The following is a 20,213-nucleotide window of genomic DNA, read 5'->3' as shown; positions in this document are numbered from 1 at the left end:
ACAAGAGAAGGCTGACAGAGACGGCAGAGGAGAGCTCAAAGGCGCTCCAGACAACGAGAAGCACCTGCTACAGACTATGTTAAAGCACAGCTTCCTCTAGGAAATATTTCCCCTTCGTACCTCACCTGTTCACCCGCCCATTTCGCAGGCAACTCCATAAACAGCAGTTATCCCCATTATAAAACAGTTGACGGTTAAAACAATGAGCCAAGCAAGAAAGTACAATATTCCATAACTGACATTTACAGCACTGGCCTTGGACTTCTAATCTTTACCAGACGGGCACACAAATCACTCCATCGGCTCATAAAGGTGTGCTTTCTTAACCTCTAAAGCAGATGGGATTGGCCAGAAGTGTCTGGCATGTCAAACTGCTAATCACCGCTGCCCTTTGCACAAAATAACCCACTTAAGTTGAGGCATGGTTGCACTGTAACCGACATTAGTCTGTGGGAAACCCATTTCACTGTCACACACCCCTGCCACGCCGGCTCTCCCTTAATTAAGCCTAATGCCTTATGCTTTGACCTTTTGTTCTAGCCTATTAACCCTATCCAGTACAAGTTCAATTATGTTAAACTAAAAACTTTGCTGTAACATATTAAATGCCAAGCTCCAAAAATCACAAGGGGCATCAGCCTAGCTTTAGGTTCTATGCACCTTGATATTCAATGCATTTAAAAAAAAAAAAAAGGAGAAGAAATAAAGAATCCGACTGGCTTCCGAAGTCATGCTGATTTTACAGAGTCGAGAAGAACCACATTACCATTCTCGCCCAAGCTCCTTATTTTATAAAAGGAACAAGGCAGAAAACATTAAATGACTCACCCATTTCATAGCCTCGTCATGGCTATCAAACACCATGGTGCCTAAGATGAACAGCTAAACTACCCTGCACACTGTTAAGAATACTATTTTATTTCTCAGGATCCTTTAGGATACATTAAAAAAGAAAAAAATCCTGAAACAAAATAAAGCATGACTTCAGTATAGTTTAGCAGTGATTTTTTTCCTTTCTCCTCCAAGACACCAACACTTCCTCTTCTAGGTTCACTTCCTTTTCCTCTTCAGCAATCCTAGTGCTCTGGTCACCAAGGACTGTCAAGGACTGCAACGCCTCCAAGGCGAGACGTGCAAAGGTAATTATTCTCTGATGTTTCATTGACAAGCTCAACTGAGCCAATAATTTGGGCTACAGCACGCAACATCACAAGACAAAGTTATCGCCCATATATATTTCTGACTAGATCTTTTCGACGCAGACATAAATATGGGTTTCTGTTCAGCGACAAGAATTACAAAAACCAGAAACAAAAATTTTTTTAAACTTCACAGTAAAATAAAATCGAGCCCAGTCCAAATTGGCAAGCTAGATTTATCACCCAGTAATCTGCGTTACTAATTCTCATTCCATATACTTCACACCACAACAAAAACGCGGTATGGCTTTCGCCGGAACATAACAACGACAACATTAAAGACATGTAATTTAAAATGTCTATAGCTGGGAAGACGACTCGATGGTGAAAATGGACTACTGCTCCTGCAGAGGACCCACGTTCTGCTCCTAGCACCCCGTCATATGCTTACAAGCCAGGGCACTTCCTTCTCCAGGGGATTTGATGCCCTCTGACCTCCACCTTCATGCATGGTACGTATAAACTCACACAGACACACATGTATAGACATAAATAAAAATAAACAAATACACGTTACCTTTCAAAGGGCTAACACCAAGATATTACCATTTTGTTCATGGCCGAAAGGACCAAGTTTTAAACTCATTTCTATATTAAGTAACATTCTTAACCACTTTAAGTTGAACTTCACAGGTTGAAGGTTACCTACCATGCAATGGAACATGTAAGTTTGCAAAAGCAGTATCAGACTTGTGCAAAACAACTAACCATTCTAATATTAAGGGTGGGAGTTGTACAAAAAGTAAAAACAAAGTCAGCGAATGTATTCATGCTAGTAGAACAAGTCCCTCAAAGAAAGAATTCCTGGGCATCATTGGGTGGAATATACAAGAACGAATAAAATGGGAAACTTGTGGATGAACAGCTGGTCAAACTCAAGAAACACCTGACTTCACTGCCAGGTGTCGGTGACGCTGTGCTCACTAAAAACTCTGTCTTGGGCTGGTGAGGTGGTTTTGCAGGTAAAATCAAGTGGTACCAAGCCGGAAGCCCTGAGTTGAATCCCTAGAGCTCAGGAAGTGAAAGAAAACCAAGTGTGCCCTGTTGTATTGGCACCCCCACAAACACACGCACAAATCAGTGTGATAATAACAGTGTTTTAATCATCTGTACATACCTAGATAATGTTCACGTTTCACCTTGCATTTAAAACTAAACCTCTCAGCAGCGAGACATGGCTGAACTCCATTTCCACAAACTTTTGTTTTCTGCCTCCCATCACAATGATTATCAGTCAACACGATGCCACTATAACAGGACTCGTGGCCAGAGAAGAGCAGACCTTCTCTTACGCCCCACAAAGGCAAGTGTCACCTTACTGTCATCCTACAACATCACCAGGCTTTGGGTCACCAATCATCTGGATATGTTAACTTCGTAGGGGTATTAAAACCCAAAACTATCCAAGTGCAGTGGCCCATGCTTTTAATCCCTGTACTCAGCAGACAGAGGCAGGCAGATCTCTGAGTTCAAGGACAGCCTGGTGAACACCAGCAGTTCCAGGACAGCCAGGGCTACACAAGAAAACTCTACCTCAAAACGGGGGGGGGGGGGGGGATGAACTCTAGAAAAGTACTGTCCCAGTGACCACATTCCTACCCTCAAAACTAAGTCTATACAGAAATTTGCTATTTTTGTTTTGTTTCAGACAAGTACGCACTCACACACACTCTCTCTCCTCCTCCTTCTCCTCCTCTTCCTCTCTACCCTTCCATAACCTTGGGGAACACTCTCTGTAGACCACACTAGCCTAGAACTCACAGAAGTCTGCCTGCCTCCACCTCCCTCGGATCACCACATCTGGCTAGGCATAAACCTGTAAGGTGTGTTTTAAGGATGTGTCCATCTTCCTAAGCAGTCAAATCCACATGATCACACACGCCCAAGTAGTCCATCCTTTTGGCTACCAGAAGCTAAGGAAAACTACTTAAAGAGCTCAGAAATACTGTTTCACTTCTTTAAAAATAAATAAGGAAGAAAGAAATTAAATGTTGTCTACAGATTTTGCTAAATATATTTTCTAATCTAATTTGTATAATTTGAAGACAGTATTTATTATAAAACACATTCTCATTTCAAGTGTCAATTAATTATAATGTCACCAACAGTAATGTTCACTTTTCTCTCTCAAAATTAATAGAACTGAAAAGAAGATATATTTTAAGCATACACTATTATTCCTTTTAGAAGTGCTAGTTTAAATAGACCAAAGAAATGCAGAACACAATGATTCGAAAGTTCCACATAACAACTAGCAGCAGTCATGAACAAAAGATTGAGATTGGCCCAGTTCTAGTCAACAATATTCATGGACTGGACAGTCTCCTTTGAGGCAAGTCCTGGGGCGCAAACTCTCAACAATGAGCAAGCTCTTTTTCATGGAGTTCACAGTCCACTGAGAAAACATACCAGACAAATGGGGCTATTGGGGTCAGTGAATATAACCGTGAGGGAAAGATCATGCTTGCGGGGGTACAGGTAGCTCGTGAACTCTCCTGTCCACTATCACCATAAACAAGATTGTTTCAATCTGCCTTCCAGGGTGAGGCACTCGGTCAGCTTGCAGCCTGTTACAGGGGGTTACAGTTAGCTATGCTCTCTTCCTCACTTCTAGGGGTGCAGAGTAAGGTATCCTTGGCTCAAAGCACATAAAACCACAGGTGCTGTGCTCTCGATTGTATAAAAAGACCCCAAGCAGCTCCTTTGATAGTTTTAGAGCATTGGTCATCATAAGAAGAGTTGGTGGGGCGTACCCTGGTCACACCAGTCAACTAAAGGTGCCTGGTTCTGCTAAGTCTGCATATAGAAAGCTCCCCTGTTGCTTTTCAAAATTATTTTTTATTTCACGTTTTTTAGGTTATGATTACATCATTTCTTCCTTCCCTTTCCTCAACCCAACTCCTTCCACATATCCTGCCTTGCCCTCTTTCAAACTTCATAGTCTCTTTTTCTTTAATGGTTGTTATTGGTGGTGGTGATGACGCGTGTGTGTGTGTGTGTGTGTGTGTGTGTGTGTGTGTTCTTAAATACATACATACAACCTGCTCAGTCCATATAATGACATCTTCAGAGCCGACTATTTGGTATAAGTTAGTCAATGGGTGTGTCCTTCCCTGGGGAAGACTAGTTCTTCAACTCTCAGCACCCCTTGGCTGTCTAGGGAAATCTGAAACCACCCCTTTACTAAACCAGCGTAATCCCTAACTAGATCCTAAATCTGTGTCCTTATACCCACAGATAAGCATAGTGCCTCCCTCTCATCAAGGGAACTTCTCTTTGTAGCAGACAAAGACAAGCACACAAAATCACAACTGATCAAAATGCAGAGTTCTTATATCAGAGGCTTGGGGAACATTCTGGAAGATGGGGTAGAAAGACTGTACGAGCCAGAGGAGGAAGTTTGCCTTGAGATTATGACTTCTAGAAATGTCAGAGAAACTACCCCTGAACTCACCAACAGGACTTCCTAAGGAAGACTTGAAAAAGGATGATACCCATAGACACACTAATGTAGAAGGAAGAAAGCCCAGGAAACCTCAGCAATGTGGCTGTTGAAGCAGCACTGAAAAGCGTATGAAGACTCAGAACAAAGCATTTGCATGAACACGCACATACCTGTACTACAAAATGGCTGAGAAGTAATATTCAAGGCATAGAGTGAATCCTAAGGTTACTCTGAGGACCACAAAGAAATGGAGTGCCAAAACCACAGAGAGGTAGTTGTGCATGCTCACCTCTCAAGACACAACACCAAGTAAGGATTACTCATCTTGCCTTGGCCTTAACGTGTCCTTTACTGCTGCATCCACTGCTCCTCTCTCTCTCTCTCTCTCTCTCTCTCTCTCTCTCTCTCCACCCTGAACTTCATCAAGAAAACAAAAACAGAAACAAAAGAGTTGGAAGAAAATCATGACATGACTTCACATCCTGGATCTATCCAACCTCCAGCCAGGTAACTTTTATAGTTAACTTTAATTTTTACAGGCTCAGTTTCCTCCCCTTGGGAATTTTGAAGTTAACAATGACACAACGTACTGAGTGATTTAGTAATCGTTTGCCCAAATGTATGGCTCCCTGGAGTGGGTAGATGAGAAATTCCAAAATTAAAGGGAAACAATATTAAACAGCAAGGATTAGGAGAGAAGGAAATCATGCGCAAGTCCCAAGCGTACTTATACTAAGGAGGAAGCAGGATGAAAGACCCCCTAGACCGAGTGCTTAATTTCACACCATCTATGGCTTTCTCTCAGGTCCTCTTGCACCCTGAAAATACACCACAATATTATTTCAATTTGTGGAGATTCAAAATTCAGCAGAGAAACCACGACACTGATTCACACGGGGGCACGGGGGAACCTCCTCTGCGGCAGAGCTATTCTCTACCATGGGTTCTGCCTCAGTGATACAAAGCATGGAGACACCAAGAAAGTACCAGATGGTCAATTCAAAACTCTCGGTCCACCCTTATGCTTGCTAGCACATAGATTCGGTCTCTTTCATTGAACTCAGTATAGTCATGGAAGGGTTGGACAGGGTTGGACAAAATATACCAATACATAATCTGAACCAGAAGATCTCCTCCCCAGACTGTTTGTTCACTTTGAGAGTTCCTCTCCTACTTAGCCAGAATAAACTATCTAGTCTCTTAATAAAAGAAGCAAAACATTCTTTTGCAGCTTTTATGGGAATCCTTTGTTGCCCAACATTTCCTTGGCAATCCAACATTCAAAGCACACCAGAAAATATTATGTATATTCACTTTATAGCTCACTCTATGTCTCCAACACAATTTCAGCTTGTACCTTCCAGTGTACAGGGAACCACTCAGCCAGAGTGGTTTGGGGTTCCAAATTCCATAAATTTTAAATGAATCTAGTAAAAAAAAAAAGGTGGAGAGGTTTATAACTCCGTTTCTCATTGCCTCAACAATAAAAGCGCACGACCGGTGTGTACTTAAAACTGCACTCTATGCCACCAGCCTCCTAAGTCAAAGTGCTCCCTCCTCACTAAGGACTACTCCCCCAATGAAGCCAATTGTCCCTTATCTCTGGCCTTCCAATAAACTCAGAAATGCATTATCTGTTTCCTGTTGGGAGCTCAGACGGTGCTTTATTAACATATCATAGCCTTTAACAAACCGTTGTGGGTGAAGAAAAGGTACTAAAAAGAAAATCGCATTAAGGATAGTCAAGGGTTGCGATTTTTCAACTAGGAAGGCTAAACAGCAGCTCCCTGAAGTGGACAAACACACTTAGGCCTGGGAGCACCAGGATTAAGAGAAGGACAAGCTATTTTAATGAATTATGTCAAGAAACACAGCGGCGTCCACCGCTTTGAAGAACACTGCAATACTTCAGTGGTGCACTTCAGAGGAGCTAGCGCTGGAGGGAGAGGAGCCAGCTGCCCTTGGGGACTGAGTTTGGGGAAAGTGGCCAGCTGCCCTCGGGGACTAGTTTTCCTCTGGTTAAGGGTAGGAAGCCAGGGGCCTTCCCACAGAAACGGGACTGTGAGCATCAAGCTGGGAGATTTGTCCTTGGAACCTAGGTTTGTGGCTCTCAGGTAGGAGAGCAATGGTTCTTAATGGCTTCCTGAAAGTCAGCTGGTAGCTATTTTCCCTTTCCAAAGACGGCATATTCTCGTGGAAAATGAAATTAGCTGTGTGACCTCAGGCAAGTGACTCTGGCAGCTCACAAACTGGGTTTCTGTAGCTATAAACTAGAGGAAATAATCTCTATGAGTCTCGGGGGTATTTGCCAGGATTAAAAGTGAAAAATGCATGTAAACTGGCCAGAACCGTGCCTGCTACAAAGCAGTAGCCTCCTGAGGATGAGTTCACTTCCTTTCCCTGCTCCTGCCTCTCCTCGAGGGCGGGAAGGGGGTCAAACAGCAAAAGGCATGTAGCAACACAAGTTCTGCGCGTGCTAAGTTTTCACTCAGTCGTCTCTGCTCCTTCTAAAACCACCAGTGTGAAATCCTGAGCAATATGTATTGACATGCAGCCGCAGAATCTCAGAACAGAAAATCACATCTGACCTCTCATGCCACGGATGTTGTTGCCCAGGGAGACAAAAGGACTTCCCTTTTAGCAGAATCCAATACTGATTTAGTAGATTACGCTAGAAAAAAAAAATGTAGAATGAAAAAGTACTATTTTTAATGCATTTTTTGCAAAAATCAAAAATCAAACCCGATCCTGCATGACCCTTTGTGTAAATGGTCATTTTGGTGAAATACTGCGAGGGTAATTAACTAATTTGGAGTTTTCTCATGTTTCTCAAGACTTTTCCTTCTTTTCCCGGCATATAAATCAACCTCTCTGTTACTAGATTACGGAAAACTCAAAATTCAGCAATCAAAAACTTAACCAATGGTTTTCCCCACCCAGTTATCGTCCACTCCTTAAAGGTCCCACGTCTTAGGTTGCAGGTGTCCTTCGGTGGGAGAGCACATACATGCCTAACATGCACAAGGCTCTGGGTTTAATCCTTAACAACACAGAGGAGAGGGCCGGAGGGAAGAAAGCATGAAGACAGAACCATCTTTCCCTATTTCTAGAGAAGTTCCATTTGGTGCAGCACTTCCAAATCTTAATATCTGCTTCCAACAGTATAGTCCAGGTTCTTACCCACCTTATTAGCAGCCCACATTAAAAACTATATTATAATATTATTCTCACTTTAAGCTTGTATCTAAGCATAAATCCACACCTCACCCTTGCAATGCTAAATTAGCATCTGACATTTTTAATGCAATGCTATTTAATATGTCCACATGTTATGTCTAGATAAATTCAATAATTAAATGCTCATAACCACAGGAGCCAGCTTAACCACCATATGCAATCATGAGTTTCCTCCCAACTCTTCCAAAGCTAATCACCACCATGATACCTTGTGTACCTTCACAGAGCTGGTAAAGACCATGAAGGAAAATATTCAAAGCAAACTACTAACAATACAAGCTCCAAACTCCTTAGCTCCCGAGTTGCCCACAATCCTTTGCAGCCGATGGAAATTGCAGGCTTCCAAAGGAGTAACCCTGTCTATCATTAAATGGGCTTTCTTAATTAGAAGTCCAAAAGTGAGAGATTCCCTTCCACGGAAGCTCTCAGTAAACAGCAGCATGAGGCTTCTAGTCCCGGGTGAGAAACTCAGGCTGAGAACTTAAGGACCTAGCAGGCTCCTAAATTTAATGTTTCTTGAAACACTGGACTAGCCACACAAAATTTAAGGCAAATAAAGGATATTTTTCCTTTCATCCTTAAAGGTCTTTTTGAAAAAAAAAAAATTTAAAAACCCACAAATCTAAAAAAATAAACCACCACAACAAAAGGTGGGTTTTAAGTTCGAGTTTTTCATTCCTAGTGGGAAGTGAGAAATCTGAGGGAAAGTGAAGAAGGATACTTTGAAATTTCAAATGCAGCTATTTTCTCTGATCAATGCTAATTCAGTTTCCATATTTCTACACAAAACCCTCGGTTGAGCCCTGTCCCATTAACTGAAGGCCCAAGAAGAGGAAAGGCAGTAAGACGGGGGACCAGGCTGGATGGGGATGTCCCAATTACCTTCCCAGCCTTTGTTTCAATGTATGCTGCCACCCTGCTAGGCATTACCTCAACCAAAAATCAAACCAGGTGAATCATAACTTCTAATTATCCATCTGATTAGCTTCAAGAATAATCTGTCTTAAAAACTGACATAATATTAAAAGTATCTTCAGCCTACTAATGTAGATAATATGCTCTCCTTCAGGACAGAAGTAGCCTTTTTTCTTGCTCTCTGGATTGCCAGCCTTCAGATTTGTGGCTCTCTACAGCTCCCCTAGAGTTCTAGGCTAATATCCCTAGCCTAATTCAAACTCTTAATATATAATTGTAAAATGGATCACAGTTTTGAAAATCCACTTCTATTCTCCGTTATATGAACCTATAGAAAAATTGTCTTGTTTAAGGCATAGTGATAATCAATAATACCACAAGTTTTATAATGTTTTATCTGACATGACTGCAATAAAGTGCGGGGACTAATTAGAATGTCAGGGTCCGTGAAACAGAATACATAGTAACAGCTACAAAAATGGCATGACCTTCTAGGAGTTTACATACCAGTTTTCCCGATGAAAAACGCATCTTACATACCCACAGCAACACACGAGTTTTGTCCAAAACAAACTCCAATCCAAGTTTGAGAATTTCTATACATCTAGTGTATATACAAATTGAATATTGAATATCAATGATGAAGAAGGAAAAGAAAAATGATGGGCATCTAAGCACACTGTTTGTAGGGGAACCCTGATGAGACTTTTGGTCTCTTTGCTGTCCATTCCTCTTGAATAATGAGACAGTCTACTTAAATTTAGCCAGTTACACCAAGCCATCGCCACCACGGAGTCTGTTCAAAGATGTCCACCCCCTAAACCTCAGGACTCAGTTTCCCATGTCTATAGCAATCTTATAAAAAAAAAAAAAACACCCAAATCTTAAAATGAAGAGATGAAAGAAAAGGGCATAATATTCACTTTCTCCGAAGTAAACTCTACCTCCTGGTTCTATTCCAGTACCCAATTTTGACCTTCCATTTCAGATACACTTAGGGAACATTTCAAAACTCGCTGTGAATCTGCACAAATGGAGAACTTGCCATTTCACTCCCTCAAACAATCACTGTTTATATAATATTGCTGGCCTCATAAAAGGGAATCCATTACCATCAGCAATTCACCGGCCCCGGTCAGCATCAGATACAAACACGGATGGGAAACAAGATCTCCCTCCTCCATTTACTTTTTCGTTCATTCCAACTTTTGCACAGATCCCAGTTGTGGGCCATGGGCCTGCTTCATCCTCTGACATGCCTGGTGGCTACCTTCCTCAGGTCCATCCTGGAGTTAGGTTTCTGCCTGTTGTTATGTAAATACTAGTAAATGCACGTGCTCATCCCCTGGTTTCTGAAATGCTACAATTTCAGGAGCTCAATTCCAAACTGTTTAATTCAGACCCAACTCAGTCCATCCAGGAAGTTACCCTTCCACGCTCTGCTGAAAAGAGCTCAGCTCTTCAGCAGAAGTCAAGGTATTTTAAATGAAAGAATGCCTCCAGTGGGAAGACAGGGGCACACAGGGTTTTGCTAAGAGCAGCAAATACTTTTGCCTCAGTCACCATCCCTGTAAGAATAAGTCATTATGAGAAAGTACACAACCCTTTCCGACTGTAGCAGTCCCCTGAAAGGGAAGGAGGAACAACCAGAGCCTGCCACACATGGGGAAGAAAGCTCAGCAAATTAAAGCTGTTTTCATGGAGGAGAGGAAAATGGCTAGAGATGCGTGATTTGTTTATCCCGGAGAGGAGGGTGTGGGGGTAAAGGGAGGGAGAGAGAGTAGGGGCAGAGAAAGAAACTGACCCTGGCTTTAAAAACTGTTACGCAATCTAAATTTGAAAACATAAAAGGGACTCATGGTTTAAAACGAATGCCTTTTACTGATTCAAATTTAAATGTCTTAAATGTATTTTCAGTTGAATGATCCTGTAACTTCATACATCAAAGTGTTATTGCTTTTTTGGAAGACGTAAGTTGCTGACAATCCTTAGGCTTACAAATTAAACAAAAAAATCTAACACCTTTAACTTCATAGATCCTAAGCCACTCCGATTTAAAATGACCTCCAGGCCATGATCTTCTAGTCCTGGTTTGAGAGTAACTTCCTTTTCTCTCAACTATCCAGGGAGCCAAGGGTGGCGTGCCTATCCTGATCTCCCTATGTGTTCCATTAGAGTGACAAGCCAAGGATGGCGTGCCTATCCTGATCTCCCTATGTGTTCCACTAGATTGACATATTTTGCCTCATCTGTCACCCTTCTACGAAACTCGGCTTTCAGATAGGAGTTAATTCATTTTTAGTTGTCCTCAATGTTCTAAAATAGTGTTGTTTGACAGAATTAATACAGTGCTCCAGTTCTCCCTGTTCAACTGATATTTAATTAAAAGATCTTGGAGGCCATCTTTCAGGCTACACGTTTCAAGGAGGAACATTACTTCCTCCTTGGACAATGTGCTAAACCACATGGCAGAGGCTGCCTCCCAAAGGTCCCCTGTTCAACAGACTGCTTTGCTGCCTGTAAACCACCAGCAGGACAGACTATCACTCTGTCTCACGGTGACTGTATGCTCACATATTGGAACCCAAATTCAACCACTGCCTACTTCTCCCTGACCTTTTTCACTGTCTAGAACGTTTGCAGCGGCAATACTCCTCCCTCTGTATCCTTACCATTGCTTTCGTTTACCTTGAACCTCAAAAGGCACTGAGAACACTTATTTCGCAATGGTTCTTGAATCTCTGAAAACACAGAAAAATCTAAGTCCGGGCCACCTGACATGCAGCACAAGCTTAAAAAGCCTCCGTCCTAAACTTCTGAATTAATATCTTTGGAGCACAGCCCACTTGAGTTGATATGTCATAATTTTCTATTCTGGAGGTGGCGTGGATAATTTAAATTGGCACTCGCTGTCTACTACTTAAATAATTGTTCTCCTGGATGGCCTTTGGAAAGCCTGAAGTTCTCAATCATGTTTGGACTAAACAGCACCCATAAGGGACATGTCGATGTAAGCAAACTCCAGGAGCCATAAACTAACAAACAGACTCTAGGTGGTGGTATAGGTTATTTTTTATCACAATGTTTTGCTCTTAAAACTGGAAAACTCAGAGGAGCCCTAGCCTCATCCACCATGGCTAACTCACACTATTTCCAGATATCTCAGTAAGAAAAATTCAAGTTCAACAAAGTTTGGAAACACAGACAAGTGGTTCGCAGTCTTCTCCTGGACTTTAAGCCTGACTTTCAACTATCCCAAAGGCACTGCACGGAACTCCCTGGCATAAAAGCGGCAACCAAACTGCCCTCCTTATTTACTTCTTGAATATGTTTTCCCCTTGCTCCCCTGTACTTCAAAGGCTAAGTCTGGAAAGAACTCACCCCACCACAGTATAAAACAGGCTGGAGTTAAGTATCCAGTCCTAGAGGACACAGGTAATGCCTGCTGCACTAACTGATTGTCTTTCTTTGTCTATAGGAACTCAGTCCAAGCAGAGAAAGTGCCCATTGGTGTTGAAGCCAGGCTCCCTGAATCAATTAAACCCTATGGACATTTGCAAGTTGCTGGGCAAAACCAGGGCAACTCACTTGGAAGTGGGAGAGCATTTCAACACACTCCAGGCAGCAGCCACGTTTAGGGGCCACGCACATGAAGCACCGTTTGTTTAAAAAGTCGACTTACTTCACTGTCTCTTAGACAAAGGTGGTAAACTGATGATTAAACTCTGAATAATAGCATTGGGAAGATGCCGCCCACTTGCGAAGACCCATGATTCACTAATAACCAGGCTCACTGTAATTCATAACTTTACAGAATGAATTACTGAAGCCCCTTGCTTTACAAAATCCAAGAAATACAAAGACTATATATCATTTACGCATATATAGGTGTATACAGACGCAGACAGACAGACATAGCAACCTTGTTTTACTTTAGACAGTGTCTCTCTTCCTCTAAAAACACGGTTTTCCCTGTGTCACACTCATTTAGCAGACAAACTCCAACCTCGTGCCACAAAAAAATGAGCTAAAAGTTATTGCACCTCAGAACGTCGGGACTTTCCCCTAACTAAACTGACCCATTAATTAAAAATACATATATATCTCAACATTAAATTACCTAACATTCTGTTCTTCGTTTACGACCGCCAGGATCCAATTAAATTACTGACATGATGGAAGGTAGAAACTCCTGGAATGCCTCAGAGATCAACATGTGTCAGACTCACAGCCTGTCCGCCTTTTAAACACCGTGGTTTCCTTTGTTCCTTCAGTCTGAACATCAACTCCTGATTAAAATTTGGAAACTACTTTGGGAAGGATGGGAGGGTCTGGGGAGTGTTTCCACGGAAGAGGGTTTCCTCAAACAACAATAGTAGTAAGGACGAGAGTGGCACGAGAGAAGAGCGTCTCCCAGGACTTCACCAGACTCACGCTAAATGCGAACCCAGCTCTCGGATGCTGGGGGAAAAAACCAGGTTGAGGCCTCGGGTGCAAGGGGCCTCGCCCTGCCTCGGCAGGCGGGGACCTGGTGCCCAGCAGGCCGGGCCTGGGGCTCAGCGCTGTCCCTCTTCCGAGTCACTTTTCCCAGCCGGAATCGGCGAGCACCGCGCTGGGAGGCACCGGCAAGAGGCGGGGAGCAGCGCGGGAGCCACCGCGGGCACCGCTGGGCGGCAGGACCGAGCGGCGCAGCAGCCAGCGCCCGGGGCTCAGGGCCAACAGGGGCAGCCGAGCGGGCTCGACCCGGGCCCCGCGACCCGGCCACCCGCGTGGGTCCCGGCGCAGAACACCCAGGGCGGCTGCGCCCCTCGCGCCACGGCTGGCACGGACAAGCCCACGGCTGGGAACTCTACAACTTGGCGGCCGCGCCGGCCGGGCCCGCGAGTTCCCGGGGAGACCCGGAGCCAAGCGCGGCGGCAGGCTGTCCCCGGGATCCGTGTCGCCGGCGCCCCCCGTGGGCCTCCCCGGCCTCCGCCGCCTCCAGGGGCCGTGCACCCAGGCGTGCCCGGGCGGCTCGGCGTCCGCTCCGCCAGCTCCACACGGAGCCCGGGCCGCGATCGCCACTCACCGAGGCCGCCGCGGCTCCGGGCCGCCGATCCGCGTCGCTCCCTCCTTCCCGGGTTAGCCGTGCCCTGCGGCCGCGCGAGGCCACGGGCGGTGCGCACGGGCGGGCTGGGGCCGGCTCGTCCTCCGCCTGCGCCGCGATCGCCGTCGCCTCCCGAGTTCGGGGCTCTGCTGCAATGTCTGCGAGGCTGACTTTGAGCGCCTCGCTCGCCGCCCGCCCGCCGCAGCCGCGCTCCTCCCTCCGCCGCCGAGTTCGCGGCGGCCGGGTCCCTCCCCTCGCTGCTCCACGCCATTCAGCTCTTCAGCCAAGTTTCTTAACCCTTTTCTGCCCCTCCCTCCCATTGTCACCCCGGCTGTTCGCGTACCCGGCGGCTCGCTGGAGCTGGGGAGCCTACCCAGCTCCTGCAGGCCTCCTCTCGGGTGCTCCGGGTGGGGTCCCCGGGGCCGCGCGGCCTTGAAGGCAGAGAGAGGACGCAGTTCGACCAGGAGAGAGGGGTGCCTTGCGCCCCGAACCGGAGCCCTGGCTTTCCGGCTCCGTCCAGCCGCCTGGACAGATTGTCCCTAGGGACCAGGCGATCGTCCATGTCACCCAGGCTTGGACAAGCCTTGGGGGCACCGCAGGGGAATCAGGGCGTCCTAACCCTTCCCCAGGGACTGGCACCTTAAGCGTCTCCCTTCCTCCCATTCACCCCACAGCACGCGTTCTCTTGGCTCCCTTTTACCCACCCTCAATTTCCACCTCCTTGAAATCTGTGTCCCGCTTAAATTCCGGAAGCTACGGCGCTATAACTCTAGGTCATTTTGACCCCATGCCCAGCACCTAGTAGGACCCAGTAATTAATGTGGCATGATTCCAAGCGGAAAACTGGGAAGGAGACCTGAGGAGTGCCCAGCTCAGCTCCCTAGACGGACGCAGGACCCAGGAAACCGGGTTTATCTTCAGCTGCTTTGTCCCTGCAAAGCAGGGTCTGCAGGCCAATCTGCACCACCCCCAGGAAGGATCTGACCCAACAGGACTAGGAGATGGGCTGTCACTTCTTTAAGCAGCTCTGCTCGGTTCAGAGTCTCAATAAATAACAATTACATCACGAAGCCAGGGTGGCAGTGCAGCGAAACCTGAGTTTCCTGCAGTCTCGTCTTGCTGATCCCGCCTCTAAATTTGAGGGGGGCTACAGATTGGTGAAGCGAGAAAGTGGAGGGAGGAGAGAATAATACGAAACCATGATCTCGCCCTCTCGTGTTTTCCGCTTTATAATCTTCTCCTCTCCTCAGGCATCTTACTTGTGAAGACTCCTTCTGACGCTCCCCCTACCCCAGATGCCACCTTTCTTTTTCTCTTTAGTATCTCGCCATGAAAAGAAATACAAGCAGAGAGAGAGAGTGGTTGCAGAAGTTGGTTTTGTTTGACATAATAAAAAAAAAAAACAAACAAACACTGAAGTACATCTTAAGTTCACTCTGAACTCTAAAGTGGTATGCCTGTGTTAAACTACTCCCTGAGTAAGACAATTTTGTGGATGAAGCTATCCGCTCTCATGCATTTTCGGTAGCATTTGGAAACAGAGTTATTGATACACAAAGAAACCAAAATTTACCCAAGTAATCAAACTATAACCTTTGCTATTATGTAATAGTTTCACAACTATGCCGGGCGGTGGTGGTGCACTCCTTTAATCCCAGCACTTGGGAGGCAGAGGCAGGCGGATCTCTGTGAGTTCGAGACCAGCCTGGTCTACAAGAGCTAGTTCCAGGACAGGCTCCAAAACCACAGAGAAACCCTGTCTCGAAAAAGCAATAAATAAATAAAATAAAAAAATAGTTTCACAACTAATTATTTTTTAGGTTTTTCAAATGAGTAAGGTCTGGAGTATTTTCTCAATCTTGAAAGTGAGGGAAGTTTTTCAGATTAATTCTTAGTATAGTGATATCCTAGCACAGTCCTGAGCACACGTTAGGAATATTTTGCTGAATGGTGATGGTATATTTTAAGATCCGTATCATCTCTTCCCATAATTCACCTATGCAATCTGTTGTATCCTAAACCTCATGTAACAGAATAGCATTTGTGTATGCCACAGTTCAAAATCTGCTTAAGGCAAATTAGCTAAGGCAGCAGATCTTTGGGGTATCATTTATCCTGGACTGGAAAAAATTAATATTTACAATTAAATGAACAGCATAATTGGATCTTCACACTTTTGATAAAAAAAATGTTTTAGATATTATACAAGGACTCTCTAAAATGTACTATAACTGTGTCTGTGTTCTTAAGCAATTTATTGGGCTTTATTTGACATTTTATTGAAAATTCAATGTCAGTCTCAAAAATCATCATTGTGGTAGATTGTAGTGGATTCAACAAGAGATTTCAGTTAGCCATAGTGATACCAGCCTATAATCCCAGTCCTTGGGAGGAGGAGACAGAAAGTGGGAAGTTTGAGGCCAGCCAGGACTTTTTAGCAAGTTTGAGGACTAAGTTCCAAAATGAGAGATTCCGTTTTGTAGAACTAAGGACTTAGGATGAAGCAAAGAGCAATGGTACTTGACTATATGTGTAAAACCCCTGCATGCACTCACGCGTGTGTGCACACACACACACACACACACACGGAATTCTGAGTTTGTGTTTTATTTCAGGTGTGTGTTACCAATAGGCAAACATTTTCCTCTCTTCTGATTGGCAATTTCCTCTCTGGAACAGACTAAGAATCCAGACAGCCTGTCACAATTAATATAAACTAAGTAATAGACTCCATGCAAGAGAGGAGTAAGTAAGGTCATGGACCACAGTGTCAGACCTAAGGACAGATATTGGAGTCTCTCAAATGACACCCTGAGAAGTGTTGGTCTCACGTCTTAGCCAGGTTTTGGACCACCAACACTGCCCAGCAAGCCAAATCTTGTCCTGCTTATCCAATATCAGGGCTGAAACGCCAACAGCCTTAGATGGTGCATGGAAACTACTCGCCCACTCCTAATATAATAATTAAAACCCCGGAATTTTTGATAATATATTTGTGTAAAATTAATTGCATAACTCATGCATAACTTGAATGTACCATGTTAATTGTGTGAAGACCATTTTATGTTTGTTCTTCCTTTAAAAAATAATGCCAGTACTGGGTCAGTAAGATGGTGCGAGGATCAAGTCACGCGCTGCACAAGCCTGGTCACCTGAGTTTGCCCCTGGGAATGCGCTCCACAACGTTGTCCTCTGACCTCCACAAATGTGCGTGGCACATAATCCACACATATCAAACACGCTCATATGCACAGCTTTCTTCTATTCTCAGGGATTTAACCTCATCATTGCTGGCGGATCAATGTCTCTTCAACAGAGCAACATCTCCTAGTGGCTGCACAATAATTTTACATTCTAAAAATGCAGTATCTAAATTTCCGGGCTAAGAGGATCATGGCATGCATGTTGGGATTCTGCGATGCACAAGTGTCTCTATAGTCATTTGTGTTTGAGAGCCAGTTCTCACTGGAACCGTGTGTAATGTGAAAAGATCTCCTTCAATTTGTATACCCAAACGTAGGTGTATTATAAAAAGTTTGTCACTCCTCTGGAATTCAATATTTTAGTTTATCCTCTTATGAATATCTACAAGACAGATTTTGTGCATGCTCGACATCTCTCATGTCCAGCATCCTTCAAGACATTTTTATAAATGTTCACTTATCAGCATTCCCTTCTAGGATCAAAGTGTGCAGGCGTAGGACCTCAGCCACCTATTGCTCACACTGAGCGACCTTCAACACTTATCTCTGCACTCAGCAAACAGTAGGCATTCACTAGACATTGGCCAAGCCACTGGCACACCCTCAAAGACAGTGTTTCTTTCTATCCAAGGTGTGGCTCTGCGGCCAGGGAGTCCAGAAAACATTTTATGGGGAAAATGGTGTTTCTGCTAGCTGATGAAATGTTAGAAGAATTTGCTAACTAGGCAGAACAAGAAAGGGGTTCTCGGGAAGGAACTAGACCATTAACAGTAGAAAGTGATGAGAGAGTAGAAATTTCCCTCCAGAAGACTGGAATGTGTGCTGTGCACTATATGCATGTGTGTAGCTGATCATACAAATGGAGCCACTGTGCAGTTGTACTAACAGTTTGCCTCCTGAGCAGGCTTCGCCAATAAAAACAGAGTGACTCACAAACCTGAGAGTCATCTGCAATTTAAAATTTTCATGGCTGTATCTCAACAGGTACAAAGAAATGCCGCTAACTTGAATTTTATTCTCTAATTAATTCAATATATACAAAACATTTAAATGTGTACACCACATTATTTTGCTATTTTTTTAAACAGTGTAGCAAAAATTCTAATTGTTCTAATAAAAACCCAGAATCAGCCATGGGGGGGGGGGGGTGAAAGCAGAGAGATCAGAGAAGCAGAGTGGCCAGCCACTAGAGTTCTGACCTCTGTCAGTGCTCAGATCAAAGGGGCGATCCTATCCTCAGACTGCCTCCTCCAACTGGCTGCCTTCTCAGACTGTTCCTCAGACAGACTGCTTCAGCTTGTGGCATCAGACTGCACTGAGCTCCTGCCCTCCCTGGCTTCACCTCCTCAGTGCTGGGATTAAAGGTGTGTGACCCAAGTGCTGGAATCACCTACCTTTGTGTGTACTCTCTTTCTCTTTTAGACACCTCCAAGGAAGCTGTGACCCAGGTGACCTTGAACTCACAGAGATCCCTGGCCTTGAACTCACAGAGACCCCTCTGCCTGTGCCCCCCCACCTCCCCCCCCCCCCCCCCAGTCCTGGGATTAAAGGCATGTGCCATCCTGGCCTGATCTCTACCGGCTTAACTCTGTACTCTGGCCTTCAGGCAAGCTTTATCTGTTAAAACACAAACAAAATATCACCACTAAACAGGATGTTATTAGGTGACCCTGGCTAGCCTGGAACTCACCACTGCTCCCAGCTCCTTTTCTCTTTAGAACACTAGGTCTCCATAATGCAGTGCCTTTTCAACTCACAACACTTGGCAGCTTAAAGGGCTTTTGGGGTCTCTCCAGACTCGGGTTTGTGGTCACCTACTGCCATACTGAGTCCCGCAGTTCTACACAAGGTCCACTGCAGGAAGTATTAATGACATCGAGAAAAAAAAATCCATTAAATGAAAATCTAAAGCTTGTTAAGCAGAAGAATTTATTTGCCAGTTACTGGTGTTATTAAGTAAAGCCCTCTTTACTATGTGGAGGCTTTGATAACAACCACAGAATCAGCAGAGTTGACATTGTTTGTACTGTGTCTTCCCTCGTTAGCCCTACTGTCATACTGTAGTTTCAACTGTTCCTGTTTCTTCTTTCTTTCTTTCTTTCTTTCTTCCTTCCTTCCTTTCTTTCTTTCTTTCTTTTTTTTTTTTTTTTTGGTTTTTTTAAGACAGGGTTTCTCTGGAGCATTGAAACCTGTCCTGGAACTAGCTTTTGCAGACCAGGCTGGCCTTGAACTCACAGAAATCCCGCCTGTCTCTGCCTCCCAAGTAGTGCTGGGATTAAAGGTGTGTGCTACCACCGCCCAGCTCAACTGTCTCTATTTCTATTAACTTTTGGTGAAAGACAGTAAATGTAACTTTCTATAGCAGAAATAAAATGCTATAAATTTTGGGTTAAATAAGCTTAAACAACAACAACAACAAAAAAACACCAAAACGTTCTCTACAACACAAGACTACCTCTGAGCTAGTTCCTGTCAAATGTCACCCTAGCTGCAGAAGCACTGAGATGGCATCTACCGGCACTTAAAAGTGGGCTTCAGGATACTTCCCAGCAGTGGTGGAGATGGTCAGCTTTCCCAAGCTGCCTCAGTGGATATGTGCGCAACAACAGAACTTCCGGAGGCATCACCATGCCTGACATCAAGCTCTATTACAGAGCTACAGTAATGAAAACAGAGAGGTTGACCCAGATATTAATCAACACACCTATAAACACCTGATTTTTGACAAAGAAGCTAAAATTATACAATGGAAAAAAGAAGGCATCTTCAACAAATGGTGCTGGCATAGCTGGATGTCAACATGTAGAAGAATGAAAATAGATCCATATCTATTGTCATGCACAAAATTCAAGTCCAAATGGATTAAAGACCTCAATATAAATCCTACCATTCTGAATCTGATAGAAGAGAAAGTGGGAAGTAGTCTTCAACGCATGGGCACAGGAGACCACTTTCTATATATAACCCCAATAGCACAGACAATAAGAGCAACTATGAATAAATGGGATTTCCTGAAACTGAGACACTTTGTAAAGCAAAGGACACAGTCATTAAGACAAAAAGGCAACCTATTGAATGGGAAAACATCTTCACCAACCCCACATCCATCAAAGGACTGATCTCCAAAG

The 20,213-nt window shown here is 44.3% G+C and overlaps 1 protein-coding gene across 6 annotated transcripts in view; it reads right to left on the bottom strand.

The window, feature by feature from the left end:
* Nrip1 (nuclear receptor interacting protein 1) overlaps positions 1-15,002 on the bottom strand; it is a 119,055-nt gene extending 104,053 nt beyond the window's left edge. For 5 of the 6 annotated variants that reach the window (XR_005976652.1, XM_041678515.1, XM_041678514.1 and 2 more), the window contains exon 1: positions 13,865-14,091. The gene's annotated coding sequence lies outside the window, so the exon portion shown is untranslated. Of the gene's footprint in view, positions 1-13,864; positions 14,092-14,944 lie in introns of those variants that run through there. The other variant, XM_041678517.1, reaches the window with a different exon arrangement.
* Positions 15,003-20,213: the final 5,211 nt, after the last annotated feature.

Source organism: Microtus oregoni, unplaced genomic scaffold, assembly GCF_018167655.1.
Source record: "Microtus oregoni isolate MIOR12 unplaced genomic scaffold, Mior012 000030F_ref0000283, whole genome shotgun sequence".
Classification (NCBI taxonomy): Eukaryota; Metazoa; Chordata; class Mammalia; order Rodentia; family Cricetidae; genus Microtus; species Microtus oregoni.
This window is presented reverse-complemented; position numbering and strand designations above follow the sequence as displayed.